Source organism: Crocuta crocuta, unplaced genomic scaffold, assembly GCF_008692635.1.
Source record: "Crocuta crocuta isolate KB4526 unplaced genomic scaffold, BGI_CrCroc_1.0 scaffold176, whole genome shotgun sequence".
In the NCBI taxonomy this organism is placed as follows: Eukaryota; Metazoa; Chordata; class Mammalia; order Carnivora; family Hyaenidae; genus Crocuta; species Crocuta crocuta.
This window is the reverse complement of record NW_027531905.1, coordinates 5299390-5320137: the sequence shown is the minus strand read 5'-3', so window position 1 is coordinate 5320137 and position 20748 is coordinate 5299390. Positions and strand designations below refer to the sequence as shown.

At 40.8% G+C, this 20748-nt stretch overlaps 1 protein-coding gene across 4 annotated transcripts in view; it reads left to right on the top strand.

Moving 5' to 3' along the window:
• Positions 1 to 331: 331 nt before the first annotated feature.
• The window catches only part of STK38L (serine/threonine kinase 38 like), an 81054-nt gene continuing 60637 nt past the window's right edge, over positions 332 to 20748 (top strand). Inside the window, exons 1-2 of one of the 4 annotated variants that reach the window (XM_077774464.1) lie at positions 344 to 402; positions 15227 to 15277. The gene's annotated coding sequence lies outside the window, so the exon portion shown is untranslated. Of the gene's footprint in view, positions 403 to 579; positions 597 to 15226; positions 15278 to 20748 lie in introns of those variants that run through there. The other 3 variants (XM_077774463.1, XM_077774465.1, XM_077774466.1) reach the window with 3 other exon arrangements.

Sequence of the window (20748 nt, the reverse complement as noted above, 5' to 3'; positions counted from 1 at the left end):
GAGGCCTGAAGCAGCTTTGGTAACCGAAGAGGTAAGTGAGGTGAGGTTGGTAAGTGAGGAAGTCGTGACAGCCCAGCCAACTCCACCAGGGCCACCAGGGCCACCAGGGATTCACCAGGCGTAAGTGGGTGGGGCACAGGAGCCGGCGTTGACGACAGAAGGCTACTTCCGGCTATGGCGCGTATGACGTCAGGATCGAGTCGGGCCGGCCCAGCCAGCGAGAAGCCGAGGAGGGAGGGCTCGCGAGAGTTCAGGAAGGCCGCCCCGAGATTCCGGCGCGGCCGCGGGTTCCACCTCCCGGGGGCGGGGCGAGGGCGGAGCGGGCGAAAGGGAGCGGACGGGTCCCGGGCCGGCTGCGGTCCGTGCGGAGGCTGAGCCGGCCGCGGGCGCGACCGGAGGCAGGTGAGTACGCGGATGCGGCGCGCAGCGGCCGCGGCTGGGGGCCCCCGCTCGCCGCCCCGGCCCCAACTCTGCGAGTAGGGGCAGGAGGAGATCTTCTGTGTCTTTGGGTGTCCAGGGACAGCCGGGCTGATGTCGGGGCTGGCAGTGTCTCCAGTGAAGCTCCAGCGCCGGCCTTGGCCCCCTTGTTCCCCGAGGTGATTCTAGCCCCGTGTGTCCGGAGGGGTGGCCCCGAGCCCGGGGGGGGTTTGGATCTTTGGGCTTCTCTCCGCTCTTCTCCACTGCCACTGCTCGGCCCCCGAGCTCCCCGATCCCAGTCCCTGCCTGTACTTCATAAACAATAACAAATGTCGCGGAACCTTTTCTGGTACCCCGGCGCGTCCGTCCCGTGCCCTCGAGCCGGTGTCACCGAGAAGAGGGATTCTGGGCATGGCTCAAATTGTGGGGGCTGCTTGTGTACCGTTCCTAAAAACTGATGCGTCAGATCGCTAAACATTTCTCAGATCGACACGGTAAAGCCGCCCAGCTCCCAGCAGCACGGAGTGTTCAACACCGGTCTCAAAATCTGTCCCTACCCCTGGCACCGTAGACCCTTCTTTTCAACATCATTTTTCTCCCACTCCCTTTTTTCCTCTTTACTGTCGAGGGACAAACGAGTGGTTGCTTGGTATGGGAACAGGAAAGGCTGTACCCGACTGAGTGCAGGAGACGTTTCATCTTTAAAAAGTTATCAGGTTGACAGCAAAAGAACAAACTTTATTTTCAAAACCGGTGGCCTCCCGTTTGGTGATGCTGCTTTTGTTTTGTGGCATCACTTTTCGGGTGGCAAGTTTGGAGGAAGGATATAAAAAGAAATGGGGGGAGGGGGGTGGGGAAAGCTGGAGGTGCTGGCAGTGGTGGCTTGTCCAAAACCTGTGATGCTGTTCTCACTTGGTAAAATGCAGAACCGACGCTCTTGTGTGTTCCCCGTAACTTGTGATAAGTTTTGATAGAAGCCAACTGCTGGGAAAAGGCCTGAGTATTAGCTGTCTTACTGCTAAAGTCTGAGGAAACAGCCCTACGTGTTTTAATCTGTGCCTCCTGGTTGTAAGGTGGGAGGGAGATGTTGTTTTTCAGGGGGTGGGGATGGAGTGGGGGCTTCAGCTTGTCAGGTCTCCTACTTTAAGACAAGATCTATTATTGTTTAAGTCCAATTTTTCTTACTCCGTGCAGATTTTTGTCTCGGTCATGTAATGTATATAACATACTGGAAACCTCTTTGTCTTTGATTGACTGTTCTTTGTATGCCCCAGGATATATAAAACAAGTAAGTTTACTACACTCTGCCCAGTAGCTGAGAGGTATCATATGTGAATACTGTTCACATAGCCACTATTGTGACTATTTGAGGCAGAGAAATTAGTCCAAAATACCATGTTAAATTGTGATTACATTTGTTGGTTGCATGGGTTCATCAAAGCACTGTTAATGTGAAAAATCTTGATCTCAGAAGTAAACAAAAAAAATTTGGTTTGATCTGGCTTAGCTTTATATTTTTCTCCTGGTTAAGATGGCTGATGACGTTTCCCGTTTGGCTGGGATGTGTTTAGGATGAGACGTAAATTGTGTGTGGTTTTTGTACTCCTTTAAAAGGACCTGCCGTTGAGGAATGAAAAAAAATTGGACTTAGAAAAGCCACCTTAAGTGGGTGCAAATCTTTTTTAGCCTTCTGGTTTTTAGTTTGTTTTAACATGAGTCAAAGAATAGAGACTAGGAATATTTGTGCAAATGAGTAGGTATCCTAGGCAGTTTTTATACTGAAAAATTTATTTCAAAAGGTAGGACACTATAAAAATAAAGGAAAAATTGTAGCAAATGGCAACGAAGCAGTACACTCAATTCTGGCATTTGTTTTCAGAAAAGTTCTCTTCTCTCAAAGTAAGGACAACGTCATTGTGTAAGCGAAGTTGGATAATACTTTAGAAAGTGCTTTCCAGTGATCTGGAATAAGTTGGAGGCTTGTTTGTGTGTGTGGTGTATGTGTGTGTCACTGTTTTTTTTAGGAGGGAAAAAGAGGGCCAGAAAGATTTGCATCTCAATGCAATGTTAAAATGATTTTATTTTACATAAATAGTGTAGGGTGAATCAAGCAAGCATATTGTCTTCTAGCATCCCCATGATTCCATTAAAATCAGCAGATGGGCAAGTTATGATTAGGTTAGACTTGACATATGCAGAAATTATGCTACTGTATTTTTATATTAAAAGTACCATAGGCTTTTTTGAATGAAATAATGCAAGCAAGCATTTAAGGCATAAGAAGTTTTTTAAAAATACATTCGTTTACAGAGATACTCATAGTCAGCCATTTAAGTGTATTAAATGAGTCCTTCTCCCTTCCTTCCCTCTCCCCGCAAAATTTTATTTAAGTCTCAAGAGAATATCTGGCAAGGTAAGACCAGTACATAAGTGCATTGGTTACATAAAGCTCCTGTCTCCAGGTAAAAGTTTGGTAATTGACAGGGTGTGATTGTTCAGAACCTTTAGAGAGAGGGAAAAGGAGGGCGGCAATGAACAATATTTGCTGTCTGGTGCACTCAGATGAGCGGTAGTCTCTGTCTTCCAAGAGGCGTAAGTAATCCAATGGGAGGGAAATTTACCCAAATAACTGTAATACATAATGCATTTTGTGTAGAATCCTAGAAGGGAGGGATTAAATTCTACTAGATCAATTACGGGAGGTTTTGAGTAGGGAACGGCATTTGTGTAGATGATTTGGATCATTTAGTCATAATAATCATAATAAGTAAACACATTATATAATGCTGATTGCTGCTAAACCTTTAAGTGTACTAATTTACCTGGGTCTAATCCCTGTAACAACCATATGGAGTAGGTATTTTTTATTATTTCCATTTTGCAGACAGGGTAACTGAGTTACCAATACCAGCTAACCAGAAAATGATAGAACAAAGGTCCCAAGCCAAGAATTCTGGCTTATGCCTGTGTCTCTGTGTTTAATCACTATCCTTATTTTCTCTTCCACTCTTGATGGTCTTTCTCAGGTCTGTTTCAAAAATTGATTTAGGAAAATACATTTCTCTGCCACATAAATTTAGGGCTCAAATTTTCTAGAAAGAGCTTCAAAATAAAGAAAACCCAGGTAAATAAGTTATTTTTGGAAAGTTAGATAAGCCATTTCAAAAAATTACTCTTAGTGCAAATTAAATGTAACCACTGAGTGGAACTTTTGATAAATTTGACTTATTACCTAGCAGCATACCCATAAGGATTTAGAAATGGGAAATTGTAACTATCAAAACTCCTTTTCCTAATGGAATGTTTGAATCATTGTATATTTTGGCTTGTAATTTTAAGAAATCACTTGGCACTGGGTATTTTTGGATAGAATTGTGAAGTTGGAATTTAGTTAATGATTGATAGTCTCAGCCCTTGAGTTTTTATTTCTACCAACAGCTCAGTTTCTTATGCCTGAATCAGGTTGTTTTTTGTTTTTTTGTTTTGTTTTGTTTTTAAGATACTGCTTTTAGGTGATTTTTATACAAAATAAAGGGCTCAGACTCATAATAACTCTGAGATCAAGAGTTGCATGCTGTACTGACTGAGCAAGCCAGGTGCCCCACAAATCATGGTTTTTGTTGGTTTGTTTTGTTTTTTAATGCTTTATTTTATTTTTGAGAGAGAGAGAGAGGGAGAGTGAGAGAGAAAGCAGGGGAGGGGCAGAGAGAGAGGAAGACATAGAATCTGAAGCAGGCTCCAGGCTCCGAGCCATCAGCACAGAGCCCTACGTGGGGCTTGAACTCAACTATGAGATCATGACCTGAGCTGAAGGTGGACACTTAACCAACTGAGCCACCCAGGCGCCCCAAATCATGGCTTTGAATAGAGTGTTGTACGTGTATAGAATGAGAGATGTTCAATCACTGATACTTTATGTTAGGGCAACTTTGAAAGCTCTCTGGGATTGTAAAATAAAAGGTGTCCTAGAAGTGCCTGGTGCCTAGTGTAGGCCTACTCAAGAAATGCTTCTTTGTTGAATGAATAATCCAAATGATTTTATTAATGAAGTTTCAAGAATAGTTCACATTTGTTAATTGGTTATCTAAGTATTGGGAGCACAGTAAACTCAATTGGATTTAAAGGTCAGGATAAAAAGTATTTATCTTGACAGTGGTAGGCTACTGTCTACTGAAATGCAGTCACTTCAGCTCCTTTGTCTGTGCCCTGATTGACCAAACTCCTAATAGAGTTCTGGAGGCACATTTTCTGTGATTGAGTATCATAAGTGTTTTCTCCTTGTTTAAGTTGGGTAGATTGTAGAAAACCTCCACAGTGGGATACTTCATGGTTGATGATCTTGAAACCTAATAGGAGAAGTAGCAGAACTAAAGCCAGGATTTAAAGCTCTATACTTATATTATTACAATTAGACAAAAATGGCAAAACAAATTTTTATCTCTATATATACATATATATATACACATTTATTTGTGTCTATATATATTAAATGTGTGTATATACATATACACATTTATATATGTGTGTATGTATATACACACATATATACATACATATATACATATACATATATATATATACACACAGCTTAAATCATTAGTGATGGCATGTTATTTCCATTTATCACTGCCTGATTGACAACATTTTTAGGATCTTCAACCCATAATTTCATGTAGCTACTTATAAGACAACTATGCTTTGTTATAAAAAAAAAAACAGTTACAAGTTTCTCTAAGTACAGGTTTGGCTTTGAACGGTTATTCTTAGTGAAAAGGAGTGTGTTAGTCCCTCAAAGGGAGACCAGATATACTCTCACTTCCTTGCTGGTAGAGTTTTTTGGCCATCTCTCCCCCTAATAGGCTAGTTTTGTCTCCATTGAAAATCCACTGAGACAGGTAGCCTCCCTCTTAGATGATCTGTACAGGCCTCAGGGAAGACCTTAGCAGTGACAGGTCATATAGTGAGCTGCCCATTCACACTGATGTTGTGTAAGTTGAAAAAGGCCTGAAACTTTGGCGGTTTTATGATAGTACTTCTACTAGGCTCAGCTTTCAAATTGTTACACAAACTCCTTTCCTTCTCCTGAATTAACACGAGACCAGTTGACAACCCAAAGTGATGTTCGTTCTCTGGCTACATGTGCGGGGTTTCTTGTTTTCCTTGTCTTCTGCTGATTCTCATTGATTCTATGGGTATAGACTTTTCATATATTACAGCCTATATAAGCCTGATCCCATTACAGGGCGGCATCCATTTTTTTCTTAGCTTTTACAATGAGTTGGTTTCTCTATATCTGCTTCCTAATTTTGGAACACTTTCGCTGCTTTTGCAATTACTGAATATGACGGAGTTAAAGGTATTAAACACCTAAAACCCACCACAAATACAACAACTTCCCTGGAAAAAAGAGCAAGATAACGGAAGCCTAAATGACTGTGCATAGTTGTTAATCCTGTCTAAGTTTGGCCAATAGAGTTGGTGTGTCTTTGCTGTGGAGCCTAGGTTTCATTCTGACTAGGAAAGCTTACAAAAATTGAAGGTTTGGAAGCAGGCTTCTGTACACGTCAGTAAGCACTTTTTTTTTTTTTTTCCTCTGGCGGCAGCGGGGTGGGGGGTGTCCTGCTCTCCCTCCATACAGCACTGCTATTCTGCGTTTATAACTTGGAGATTTGGGCTACAGTTCTCTAGACTCTTCAGCAATCCTGGAGACCCAGGACGTAACTTGTGTGTTTAATATGAAAAATGCTTTGTGTAATCCATGTTTCTCAAACTTTGTCTCCCCACAGGAATTTGTAGACCCAGCTCTCTGTCACCTTCCCTTCTGACATATTCTTAGCTCTCTTCTCTTCCTGAATGTCACCAATCAGTATACGGGTCTAAAAATAATTTTATCAACAACAGTAATCACTCACTTATCACTTGCTATGTACAAGACATAATGCTAACTATTTTATGTAAATATTATCTCATTTAATCCCTACAGCAACCCTATGAGTTAGTATTTCTGCTTACACATGAGGAAGCTGGAGTCTGTGGAGGTGAAATGACCAAGGTCATGTGGGTAGATAGTAAGTGATGGGAGTTAGAAATTGATCCCTAAGTTCCAATTGCCTTTGTCCTGTGCTGCTTTATTTTATCTCAAAACCTTCTTCCCTGACATTTAATTTACTTCCTTCTTCCAGTCCCACCTGAGTTTTCTTTCTTCCCTTCCCTTCCTCCCTTTTTAAGGCGTTATTTACAGTTTTCCATGTCAAACAAGTTCTTTAGGGAAGAGTATACGGAAATACTTCAGCTCTGTTCAGATTTCCTGGCGAGGGGGACTTGCTCTGGGAGAGAGCTTATTGTAAGACTAATGCTTGTCGCACCTTATATTTGTATTGTGCTTTAGAGTTTCTTAAAGCATTCTCTCCCTCCCCTCCCCCCCCCCATTTTCTTAATCCTCCTGACAAACTTTAACTCAGGTCTCTAAAAAGGTGCTGTAGGCAGTTTCCTAAGGACTGTGCACAATTGGATGAGGAGACACAGCTCTTGCCCTCAGCAATTTCAGTGCTGAAATAAATGATATAATCAAATGTTTTGACTTCATTCAAGCAAATGAAGAGCAGATAACTAGCAGTACAGCACGGCATTTTCTTAAAGGGTGTTATAGTTTTGAGATTTGAGCTTCCTTTTTGGTCAACACTGAGAAGTTAGAAGTTTAGTTATGCATTTTAAATGTTAAAAGTCCTCCATTCTTGTGAATCAGGTGAATGACGGTCAAGTTGCTGCCTACCTCATTCTGCATACAACTGTTGCATTAAACTAAAATAATCATGGTGAAGGAATGAGGTAGAGAGAGGACAGACATCATTTCAAAAGTGAAATTGAAGAAACGGTGATACTAACCAGGGCTTGAGGAGGTATCTTGTAATGTTACCGTTGTAGGAAATTGTATGTAAACTTTAAAGAATGGATAAGCTACATGTATTCAACTTCTTTGAGAGATTAGGGAGCTTATTCAATGATCCATCTTTGAAATTTTATCTTGTGCCATTATCTAGTTTTATTAAATTTAATTTTGACTAAACTGTGGATTTTTTTTCTTAGTGAAGCATTTGCCCATTGAGTTGGCCCCAGTACCAAAACACCGCGTCATGCTTGCCCTTCCTAGGTGTTTTTTTTGTAATTGTCAGCAGAGGCTGGTGGCCTGGTTTATAGCACTAGGGAATTGCCTTTTGTTGTGTTTTTACAATAGAGATCCATTTCATTTGGACACATCTTTCAAATCTGGTTGAGGATGTTCTCCATATGTCCACTATTTATCTAGCCAAACAGAATACATTTTTTCTATTTTTGTGGCTACAGTAGAAAAATTTCAGTCCCGAATTGCATGTGTTTGACCCATCGATGTTCTTAATATTTGCAAATCTAAAGGAATCACAGACTCATAATGTTTTAGTGAGGTTGATCATTGTAATTCAACATTTATCGGCTATTTGCAGTGCCCTGTATTAGGTACCATGGCAAAATAGAGATGAGTAAAAGGTATTGCACTTCCACCTAGAAAGGTTCAATCCAGGAACAGATGTAATGTATGGGTACAAATAACTGTAATTCAAGCAGAAAGTGATGAGTGACTGACAGGGTGCTGTGGGAGCAGAGGAAGGAGGGATTGCTTCTGGCTGGAGAGATTAGGAAGTCTCCCTGTATAAAGTGAAAAATGAATTGGCTAGTTAAGAGTGAAGGACAGGCCAGGTAGAGGGATGAGCAGGAGTTGGATATATCTCTATAACCGCTGATACACTACATGTTAATTATTTACTTCTCTCTCCTATTGGGTTTGAGCCCATGGAGCTTAGAGAACAGGTGTTTTTCAGCTTTTTATTCTCTGCATCATCAACTGCTCAACCTGGTACAGTTAATTAAAGCCGGACTCTGGTAACATTATAATGGCAGTAGTGTATTTGGAATGGATTCAAGGGAAGAGGGACCGGAAATGAGGGACCAGTGATGAGACTAACCTATTTTTATTTATTTAATTTTTTAAAAATTTGAGTGTAGTTGACACACAATGTCACGTTAGTTTCAGATGTACCACATAGTGATTCAACTTCTCTATATGTTATGCTCTCCACAAGTGTAGCTACCATCTGTCACCATACGATGCTGTTGCAAGATCTCTATTCCCCATGCTGTGTGTTTCATTCTCATGACTTATTCTTTCCATAACTGGAAGCCTGTACCTTCTACTCCTCTTCACCCATTTTGCCCAACTCCTTCCCCCCTCTCTAGCTACCATCAGTTTCTTCTCTGTATTTATAGGCCCAGTTCTGCTTTTTGTTTATTCGTCTGTTCTGTTTTTTAGATTCCACATATGAATGAAATTTTATAGTATTTCTCTTCTTCAATCTGATTTATTTCACATAGCATAATGCCCTGTAGGTACATCCATGTCACAAATGGCATGATCTCCTCCTTTTTATGGCTGAGTAATATTCCATTGTATAAATATATGACCTCTTCTTTATCCATTCATCTGTTGATGGACACTTAGGTTGCTTCCATATCTTGGTAATCAAAAATAATACTGCAATAAATGTCGGCATGCATATATCTTTTTGTTTTGAAGAGACCAAACAGTCGAGGAGATTAGATAGTAAAGTCCCGTTTTAAAATTTTATTTATTTATTTTGAGAGAGAGAGACAGCTGAGCAGGGGAGGGGCAGAGAGAGAGGGAGAGAGAGAATCCCAAGCAAGCTCTGCACTGTCAGCATAGAGCCCGACGCAGGGCTCACTCCCATGAACGGTCAGATCCTGATCTGAGCTTAAATCAAGAGTTGGACACTTAACCAGCCGTGCCCCCCAGGCACCCGAGAGATAGATAATGAAGTTCTAAACTAGGTGGGATTGGAAAAGGGAGACTTGGATGGATGGGTGTTGCCCCTCCATCTTGAGACATAGGGAGTTCTTTCACTGTATGAATTACCTGTGGGGTACATGTCACATCATGTACCAGGAGATACAGTGGTAGAAAGACATGGTGCCCCCTCGGACAGCAGGCAAGCAGCTGGAGAGCTACACTCCCAGCTCTGGAAAGAATTGCAGTAGCACACAGCTGCTGTGATGAAGGAGCAGTGGGAGGAGCATCTAAGGAAAAGGAGCATCTATTTGAGAGAATCAGAGCAGCCTTCCAGGGAGGTGGTGATGTGTGAGCTTAGACTTGAAGGCTGAGTAGGAGTTTTTCAGGCCAGCAAGCAGCAGGAGGACATGCTAGCATGGAGATCTAAGAGACTGTTTAGAGAGCCACAAAAACCTGGGTTATTTTAGGGTTGGGACGCGAGGATGGATAGGATAAATGGACTTGTCTTAATAAAATCGCTTTTTTTATTTGCCATGGTTTTTAAAAATATTTATTTTGCCCAGCTCTAGCACTCTGAGCTTTTGTAAGGAAGGATTTCTGTTGCCTCTCACAGCCTAGGGGAAGCCCGTCTGCTGTTCTTCTCGCTCCCAGCCTGCAGGTGTACTGCCGCTGATACATTGTCTCGCGTTTCCATTTTGTGAAATTAAACAGAAACAATTGATAACAATAGCCAGAGAGATAAAAGGAGGAAGCCATGCACTGAAGACCTTTTCTCTGATGAATGCCTAGAGCCGCTGGGGGTGTCATATAAAGAGAACTGCAGCATCAAACCGTAGTGCTTTGAGAGCACTTGACTCGAGGGAGGAGATGTGATAGGAGCCTAATTATTTACCTTTGCCATAAAGTTTTATGGAACCTGAGAAAATTTCCCAGAACTGTAATACCTAGTGCTAAAGTCCTTTTGTTCTGGCTGTAGCTTTGCTTTTTCTTTTCATCTTCTCTACTCTGATCCTTACTATATTTTAGTAACTTAGCAGGACTCTAAACTTCACATGGTGTGAAACACGGAGTCTAGTTTGCCCCTCTTCCACCTTTTCTGGTCATTCAGAAACCTTCACCTGCAAATCACCATTGCAAACTGTGCCAACATTGTATCAGGCAGCTAGGAAGCACTCCTCTCACATACGTTTATTTCCCACAGCCATTTATTCTTTCTGTCTTGGGGATTGGACCACTGAAACAGAATATAGTTAAGTTCTTACAAGGACAACCGAAATGTTCATTAGAATTATATCCAGTGTGGCTCAGTTGGTTAAGTGTCCAACTTCGGCTCGGGTTCTCATGGTTCTCAAGGTTCGTGACTTCAAGCCCCACATCAGGCTCTCTGCTGTCAGCACACAGCCCACTTTGGATCCTCTGTCCCTCTCTCTCTGCCCCTCCCCTGCGTGTGCCCTCTCTTTCTCACCCTCTTTCTCTCTGAAAATAAATACACTTAAAAAAAAAAAAGGATTATATTCATTATATTTCTAGGTCAGAGCTGAGCAGCTGTGTTAACTTTAGTGCCATTAGCGGTAATAAAAGTTTATGGGCACTACCAAGAGGAAATGAAAGACAGGAACAGGCAAAGAAAAAGAAGGCTTGCAGAGTGTTGGAGAAGGCATAGGACTGGGGGTGGAGAAAAGGCGCCTTTGGTTAAAAAGGGTTGAATACCTCTAACACCTGTTCCACGTGCCACTTAGTGGGATGGGTTCCATATTTTAAGATTAAGTTGAACTGCCAATAGTCATGTCTGCAAAAACACTGGGTGTGCTGTTATAACAAAAATGACAGTTTGTTTTAATCAAATATTTCTGGATTGAATAAAAACAGAATTTGTGTATATACCTGTGCCTCTGTCTTTCGAATTGAGTAGAAAGGGAAACAGAAACCAGCACATTTTAAATATTAGTGGAAGTTACAGGTACATTTCTGAANTGAAATGCAGCAAAGCATTTAAAATTTTTTTTTTTTTTTTTTTTAGCATTTAAGATTTAAACCCACAGATTAAGTATAGCCTCAGTCAGGCAGAGGTGGCAGGAAGGGGAGGGAAGAGTAAGTAGGAACGTGGGGTTGGGTATAACTGCATTTTCATAAAACAGTCCCCACAGAAGGGAAAATAGGGTAAGAACCTATTTTCTGGAGCCTACGGTCTCCTGTACAGGTAAACCAAGTACGCTTCACTTTCAGAAAACAAAAGGCTTTAATTCTTCAAAACGTTTCCCCATCATTGGCTAGCAAAGCCAAAGAATAAAAACGGGTACAATTTTAGTTTTTCTGTAATGGTGATAGAAAGTAATTTCTCAGATTGTGAGGAATACCGGAAGGAGTGAAAAAAGTCTTTGGCTCTTTTTCAGAGCTGAAAGCTGCTGTCTAGGTCATCTAGTTGGTTTCTCTCTTGTGTGTTCTCTCTAATCTCTGAGAAGTGGATGGTTAGTCTTTGTCTACATATTTTAGTTCCTTGCTAAAGGCAAGGAATTCAACAGCTTACAGGACACCGAAATTTCATTCCCTTCTGGGCTGGCATTCTCCAGCCTTCTGGCCCCTTTCCTTTTCTCCTCCCCCCACACGCTGTGGGATCGGGATGGTCTCATATGCGTTGATGTCTTCAGTGACCACTCTGTGATGATCGCTTCCAAATCTGTACATCTTGTTCAGACCTCCTCTGAACTCGGGACTCCATTGTCCATCTCTTTCTACACCCTGATCGCTTTTGATTGCATTTGGGTATTTCTAAATATTTTCAGTCACACATTTACTTGGAATTACTTACGTTGATCACTAATTTCTACCACTGTATTTGATTCATGCTCGTATTACTCTCAGAGGGGTGATTTCATTTTCAAATCCTGGGGGCATTTTGCTTTGTCCCTTTGTGCTATCAGGCATTGATGGCCAAGTCTTGAAACCTTGTCTGGGTATGAGCTGACCACTACAGGGTACAGTAGGACATTCTGCCTTCCTTGTTCCTGATCTTTTATGTCCCTTAGCTCAGCCTAAGATTGGGATTGCATACGTTTTGGGGGTGGCCATTTCACACTTTTAAATTTATGTCAAACTTTGTTCAACAAAGTTTTTTGGTTGTTCTTTATGCCTATAACAGTTTGTCACAATGCTTAGCATTTGATTTTTTAAAAATCCAAATATATTTCTTTACATTTTCTCCGTTAGTTTTCATTTGTTAAAGTTAATCTTCTCTTAAAAATATTTTGGGTTCTGATTCTGCTGTCGCCCTTTTGACTGTTGTCTCCAGATTCCAGTTTGGGATGAGGATTTTGAGAAGGATGCATTTGATAAGGATGGAACTTTATCCAGTTCATTGATAATATAATTGCCTAAGCTCAGCGATCTTGCAGAACTTCTCTTTGAGCACTCTGAGTTTTGTTGCTTAATCGGCTCTAAACATATCCAATACTCAGCCCATTTCTCTTCATCTTTCTCCCTTCCTCCCCCTGAAAAGGATTGGAGAGGGGGGCTTGTTCAGTACTTTCTAAAGTCACAGAGATGATTTGCCCTATGGATTTGCCAGCAGAAGAAATAAAGTTACTTGGCAAGACTTGTTCCTCCTGATCCATGCTGCATTTGAGTGATCACCCATCTTTGTCTGTTCAGAAGCCATCAGCCTTATTATCTGTTCTAGAATTTTCCTCAGGCTGTATGATAAGCACAACAGTTAGTGTTTTGTAATGTTTTGTAACATCCATGTTCTTTTGTAATGTTCATGTTCTTTCCTCATTTTGAAAGATTGGGCAGTTTGTCTTCTGTCTTTCAGCACAGCTCTCTGGTCTTCCTTTGTGCATCAGAGTACTTAGCGCACTTGGCTGAATTGTCCACGTGTCTGTGATTCGCAAACCAATCAGCTGGCCAAGTCAGAAGATGTGCAGGGCGTGTGGGTGGCTCTCTGACGGCCTTCTGTGTCTTGGGCTTCAGCTCCCTCCTTGGGCATCCACTTTTGGCCTTTGTTCCCCACCTTCCGCTGTGAAGAGAAGCAGAGCCTGAGTGGTGGGCGGAGGGTGTGCACCTGCCTGGGAGTTCTCTTTAACACGGGTTGTGCCTCCCCAGCAAGGATGTCGTAAAATAGAAAGATGTAAACTGTAAAGTGCTGTACAAGTGTAATATTTTTAAAAAGCAAAACAGAAGTGGTTTTTCTTTTCTTTTTTCTTTTTTTCCTGTTAACTATACCATTCACCTTAACAAACGTACCCAGGCCTATTGCAGAATTTCCTTCCAGGCGAAACTCAGAGGCCCCTTTAGTAGCCCCTCATGGTTTTCTTAAGTTCACCCATTGTGGGCATTTGACTTCCTGATACCGTCTTGTGTTTCTTTCATAGGCATCCATGTCATGTATTCCTCCTCCTTGTGTCTTCGAAAACTAAGTTCATCGGAGAGCTCTTTGTGCAGCCAGTGTTTCCCGAATCTCTTCTCTTTGTTGTTCGTATCCTTTGCAGGCTGCACATCCTTTGCAGTTTATGACATCCAGAGCTCTGTTTTCTTCTGCCAGATCATTTCAAGTTTTACTTTTTCCTGCACAACCAGGATGAACAGGGGCAATACTGTCTGGTTATACCTTTCTCCCCCACCTTTTTCTGACTCATTCTCTTTCTTCAATTTATTCTCTCTCTCACCCTTCTCTCCGGGATACTTCTAGTGATGTAACTTTGGGAATTACTTACCCTAAAACCTAGGAGTTTCAACCTCATACTTTATCACGTCCTGAATAGATCTAGAATATTTTTCTCATTCTTTTAAATTCCTTTTGAATTTATAATTTACTTTAAGCAGAGTTTAAAACAGATACTGTTTTCGGCGTAATAATCATGATTTCTGCTTCCTTTGTATTTTCCTCACACCACCTAGTAAAGCACAGGTATTTCACACAGGCATTCGGTGTAACAGGACCAGTAAGTATGGATTCTAAGAGGTAGAATTCAGGACTAATCCAGAGTCCTTACCATGTCGGCAAGTCCTGTGTGTTGGGGCACATTTTCTCTCTCTCAACTCTTTCTTACCGCTTCTCCTCAGTCGCTCTGTTCTTGCCATGCTAATCTCCTTCCTGTTTCTTACAGATACACTCTTGCCTCAGGGACTTTGCATTTACTGTTCCCTGTGTGGTACCCTCTTCCCCCAGGTTTTAAAATCACTTTTTTTCCACCTCATTCAAACTTCCTTCTCAATGGGATCTTTCCTGATGACCTTAATTACAATTTTCATGCCTCTCTCAACTCCTGCACATTCTGTTCCCTCCCTGACTAGAATGTAAGCTCCATAAAGGCAGGGGTTTTATGTCACCTGTGGCCCTACTGCCAAGAACAGCACCTGGCCCCTAGTGGATGCTCAGTAAATATTACTCAGTCAAAGCTGGTTTAACCAGAATTGTGTTCTTGAGAGCTTCCTGAAACATATCATGCATCTTCCCTGTTAGGGTCTCAAAAAAGAACTACTTTTCTGGGAACTTTCTGTAATTTGCATTCTCTAATCTAATCTCTAATCATATATGTGTACACACACACACACACACACACACACACATACATACTGGAATATTCAGCCATTAAAAAAACGAGGAAACCTACCATTTGCAACAATACAGATGGACCTGAATGGCATTATACTAAGTGAAATAAGTCAGACAGAGACAGACAGATATGACAAAGATATATGATCTCACTTATGTGGAATCTAAAACGAAACAAACTCCTAGGAAAAGTGGTCAGACTTGTGGTTACCAGAGTTGGGGGGAGGAGGGAGGACAGGTGGAAGGTGGTCAAAGGGACAAGCTAATTAAGTGCCAGGGATGGAATGTACACTGTGATGACCACAGCCGACACTGCTGTGTGCTGTACAGGAACGCTGTCGGGAGAGTAAATCCTGAGTTCTCATCACAAGGAGAAAAACGTTTTTTTCTTTTGCTTTCTCTTTTTATTGTATCTGTAGGAGCTGACGGATGCTAATTAAACTTCTGAGAGTGGTCATTTCACAACATACGTAAGTCACTCCATCACGCTGTACACCTTAAACGTACAGAGTGATGTATGTCAATGGCGTCCCGATTAAATAGGAAAATAATTACCTAATGATGAGAAAAAGCCTTGCATCTAGCATTTTAACCACGTGGCCTGGAACAAACAAGATTACTTAAGTCTTCCAGACTTGATTTCGTATCTGTGAAATGGGGAGGGTGGGAGCTACAGTAAAGTAATGCCTGCTTCATAATACATCCTCTCCTCAGGCTGAAGTGACATGAAAATGGTGATGATAAGCTTTTTATATCCGGTTTACTATTTGACAGACATGGTTTTAAGAGCCTGCATATGTTTTTTATTAATTTTTTAATGTTTATTTATTTTTGAGAGATGGAGTGTGAGTGGGGTAGGGGCAAAGAGAGAGGGAGACACGGGCTCCAGGCTCCCAGCTGTCAGCATAGAGCCCGATGCGGGCCTCGAACTGAGAGATCATAACCTGAGCCAAAGTCGGATGTTTCAACTGACTAAGCCGCCCAGGTGCCCCAAGAGCCTGCATATATTAACATGCGGTATATATGACCTTCAGTGGGTTTAGCATGTGCTCAGAAGCAGTCAGTAAATGCTAGCTTTTGTTAGCAACAGCAGCTGCAGTGCTCTGTGTAAAACGTATTCATTTCTCAGTCATCAGCCCAGAGTCTGTTACAGAGGCCTGTATGCTAGGGTATGAAGCAGACAGCCATGTACCAGTAGACCATTCTTCAACATTGTCCAGTTGCTAAAAGAAACCACAAGAAGCCTCACCATAATCCCTTCAGAAAACTTACATTTTGGGGTAGGATCCAGACAAATTTAAGCCTTTATTGAGAACCCAGTCATTACACTTTGAAATTGATACAGATTAGTTCTTTAAACTTAAAGTTTTTAGTCAAATTTTGTAAATAGAAATTTTGTTGAATACTGGTTTTTATAATTCATATTTGGTGGATTTCAAATATATTTTAATTGATTTAGCACAAAATGAGTAAGGTAAAATACCTCTCTATGAAGAAGAAAGCATTATAGAGATTATGCTAGATGTTGATAGGTTAAGCATTCTGAAACATTACCTTTTCTGAGGAAGAAACCTCATCTTATACAGTCATTGAATAGTTAGGTTATGAAGTAGCTCTTAATTTTACAGTGATACAGGTGTGTGTATTTAAAGTAGACTCAATAAGAATGAAATCTAGCCCTTGGTAGCAACGTGGATGGGACCCGAAGGTATTATGCTAAGTGAAATAAGTCAGGCAGAGAAAAACATACCATGTTTTCATTCACATGTGAAACAGGAGAAACTTAACAGAGAGCCATAGGGGAAGAGAAGGTGGAAAAATAGTTAAGGAGAGGGAGGAAGACAAACCGCAAGAGACTCAAATAGTGAGAAAAAACTGCGGGTTGATGTGGGTTGGGGGAAGGGGAAAATGGATGATGGGCATGGAGGGGGGCACTTGTTGGGATGAACACTGGGTGTTGTATGGAAACCAACTTGACAGTAAACTATATTTAAAGTTTTTTTGATAAAATAATAAAAAAAATAGACTCAATAAGGCAAAATATTTGTTGTATATGAACTCTATTTTAATGTGACACTTTGTATCCATTTCACCCTGCATTTAAGAAAGGTCAGATAATAAAAGATGATGTAGAAAGCCCTTTGAAGACTCTAAAGAACTTCATAAATATGGGCACTACTACTATGCACATGAAAATACTTGTCAGCTGACAGTTACCGTCTCTTAACCAATAGCATAACACCTGGGATTTGGTGTCTTATGTAATATCATTTTATGAATTAGCAGAAATGTGTTTACAGTTTTTGTTTTATTACACATTTCTCTTTAATAGTCCCTCCAGTCAAAGCCCTCTTTCAAAAGACCTTGTACCTGTTCTCAAAGGGATTGGCAGGTGTTTGAGATCCTCATTACTGTCCCCTTGGAAGAGATTTCAGGAACCCCAATTATCATTCCCTAGAACTTTATCTCTTTGTCCCAGTTATGGGGCATGTAGACCCTCTGTCATCACTACGGTGTTACACATAAGGTGGCTCCGTAAGACTGTGCTGAAATAGTCTCCTGTTTTATCCCTTACAATGGTCCTTGACCTGCCCGGAGTGCTACAATGTATATAGCAATGCATGTAAGGTATGTAGCAATGTATGTAACCTGTAGTTAAAGAGAAACTGGCTGAAGTTGGTTACTTCAGCCAACAAATATTAGCACTTTTCTTGTGCCATGTATTATGCTAAATACCATGGGGGACAGAATAAGGTATGGCCCTTGTCCTTGAGGATTATGGAATTTAATAGATGACTAACATGTCACGTATTGACAGTAAATCTGCTTACACAGGAGTGGAATTAAGTGCCTAATTGTGAGATTTGTAATAAGTGCTAGAGAAGTTCTGAAAAGTGAAACACAAATGAGGTTGGAGAAATCAGGAACAGCTTTGTAAAAGAGGAAAAATTCATGAGGTTCTTTAAATACAAATAGAGGGGAAAGGAAGTACTATTTTTAAGTTCAGATATTCCAAGGTTTGGTGGTAAGGTTGATTACGGTATGTCCTTTGGTTGATGAGAGAGGAGACTGGCGAATAATGGAAAAAAACTTAAGTAGTCAAGGTAGAGCCAAATTATGGGGTTTAATAAAAGCCGAGCAAAGAACTTTATTTAGATTGGGGTGGTAGAAAGCAGAAGGCTTCAGACGTTTTTGATCCAAGGAATGACATCATCCAGGAATGAAGTGATTTAGAGACGACAGAGAGTGGCATCAGGGAGACCCTGCCTGGTGCTGATGCAGTTATGTCACTGACCGTGTGATTGGGTCCTGGAGCAATAAAGTGACGGAAATGAGAATGCAGAGTAAGGTGGAGTGGGAGAGTGGTTCGGACAGAGTTCGTTAATGAACTTGAAAATGGGAAAGGGAGAGTTGAATGAAGGCTGCTTTCCAAGCTTTCTGATTGGGAGAAAGGTTGGTGTCATGGACAGATATAGGGTTGCCAGAAGATTAGCTATGGGGGCAAAATATGCATTTACTTTTGAATGTAATTATATATGAGTTATGTGTAAGGTGTTTGGGTTGAAATGTTCAGCAGACAGCTAGAAATATGAGACAGCAGGTTGGATGAAAAAATAGGGCGTGTTAATCATCCATGGAGAGTATTGCTTAAAGGCGGGGCAAGGGATGAGCGCTTTCTGAGAATTCAAAGACAGAGGTTCAAGGACTGGCTTTCATGGATAGCTTCTAATAGATAAATCTGAAGGGATCCTGGGGTTCGTGTTGACTGAAATCACTTTAAGAAGTAATTTTTCTTTTGGTGATAAAAGACATGTCAAGTTATTTTAGGAAATTAGAAAATTCAAAAAGGGATAGAGGGAAAAAGATGACCATTAATAGTACTTTGGTTGGTTTTCTTTCTGGTCTTTTTCTTATATATATAAAGGGATAGGAAATATATACATAGATGTATGTGTGATACATATACGTATATATGATTGTATACTATTATGTGCTTTTGTAGCTTGCTTTTGTTATTTAACATCGCATCACAGTAATTTCCTCATGTCATGAATGGCTGCTTAAAAATCCTATTCTTGGGGGCCCTGAGTAGCTCAATTGGTTAAGCATCTGACTTTTGATTTCAGCTCAGATCATGATCTCGCAGTTCATGAGATTGAGGCCTGAGTGGAGCTCTGTGCTGTCACTGTGGAACCTGCTTAGGAGTCTCTCTCCCTCTCTCTCTGCTCCTCTCCTGCTCTCTCACTCTCTCTCCCCCTCCCTTCCTCCTTCTCAAAATAAATAATAAATATACTTAAAATACTGTTCTTAAAGAACTGCATTTTTTTTCATCATTTGGATTTACCGTTAATCACAGTTCTGTTGTTAAACATTTAGATTGCTTCCATTTTTTTGTTCTTAATTAATAATAATACAGTAAACTTCTGTGAACTATGTACTCTTGAGCTGTTACTTAGACATGAACTCTCTGAAAGTTAAGGCCTTGATATCCTTGGCACTTAGGAGAGTGCCTGGACACAGTAGTTGTTTAATTTTAAAAATTGTTATTCACAGAATGAAAGAAGACTATTAAATACTCATTTCCTCTTAATTCTAATTCCATTGTATACTCAGGAACTGTCCATATAAGTCTGGCTGTAATGAGAATATTGGCCCTGTGTGGCCATAAATAGTCATTTTTACTTCTGTCACAGTTATATTTGCATTCTACATTAATAAATGTATATGCTGGGGCACCTAGGGGGGTCAGTTGGTTAAGCGTCTGACTTTAGCTCAGGTTATGATCTCACAGTTCGAGCCTCACAGTTCTGAGCTGTCAGCACAGAGCCTGGAGCCTGCTTCAGATTCTGTGTCTCCCTCTCTCTCTTCCTCTCCCCTGCTCATGCTCTGTCTCTCTCTCAAAAATAAACAAACATTAAAAAGTTTTTTAAAATTTGTATTCTGATTTTGGTTGGGTCTTATGTTAATTTTTGTTCGCTTCTAAAAGATGAAGCCACCTTATGGATGCTGATAAAAATCAGAATTCTGAGCCTGCAAGGCTGCGGCTCGGGCCTGGGTTGTGGTAAATCACTAAGGTAGTCTGTCAAGAGCCCTCTGAATCAGGAGGCAGTCTGATAGCCATGATGGTACCACATTTCCCCATTTGAATCCCTCTGGTCCTCTGAAAAGACAGACATTTGACTCTTTTCAAATATTTTAACATATTCGAGATACAAACACTTTGTGTTCAACAACTTTTCCTTAAAAAGATATTTCATTGTCACCCAGAAGTTAGTTTCCAAGAGTAGTGTATGCAACAGTTTATATGATAGTCGTCTAATCATAAAGAGTTTTAAAAATAAATGTGCAGTGTTTATATTTTCTTTCCCCCTATGGTAATAAAAGCATATTATGAAGAATTTTCCAGATTCAGTTCATAGATTCACTGTACCTAGGGAAAACATAAGTAGAAAATTAGAGAATTTCTTATCGTATCACAAGACTAATAGAAAAACCTTTTAACTAAGAGATCTGATTTGAGACCTCGATTTTTGTGTTGGAGGCTTCTACTGATCTCTACTTATATCAAATAACACCCTCTGCCAGTAGTCTACCGTGGCCCTAAAAGCTGTAGAAGTATTTCTTTAGATTCTATCTAGGTCTTTTCTATTGCACTTTATGCCTACTTCGTGTTTTGCCCCTTACCACAATAAAGCTGTATCCATGTTCATACAACACAGAATAAGCACTTAGTCGCTAAGGGTTCTATTTGGTTATGGGTTTTTATTTGGACTGTCCAGGTTTTGTCTTGGACAGGTCAGTTACCAGAGACTTGAACATCTAAGTACCTTTCACTAGACTGTTTTTCTCCTGCTCTGACCTCAGTCTCGGGGGTAATATTGTATCCAGTATGACCTCTGTGTTATAAAGTGTTTCCCATTTTGTGTTATATGAAGCACAA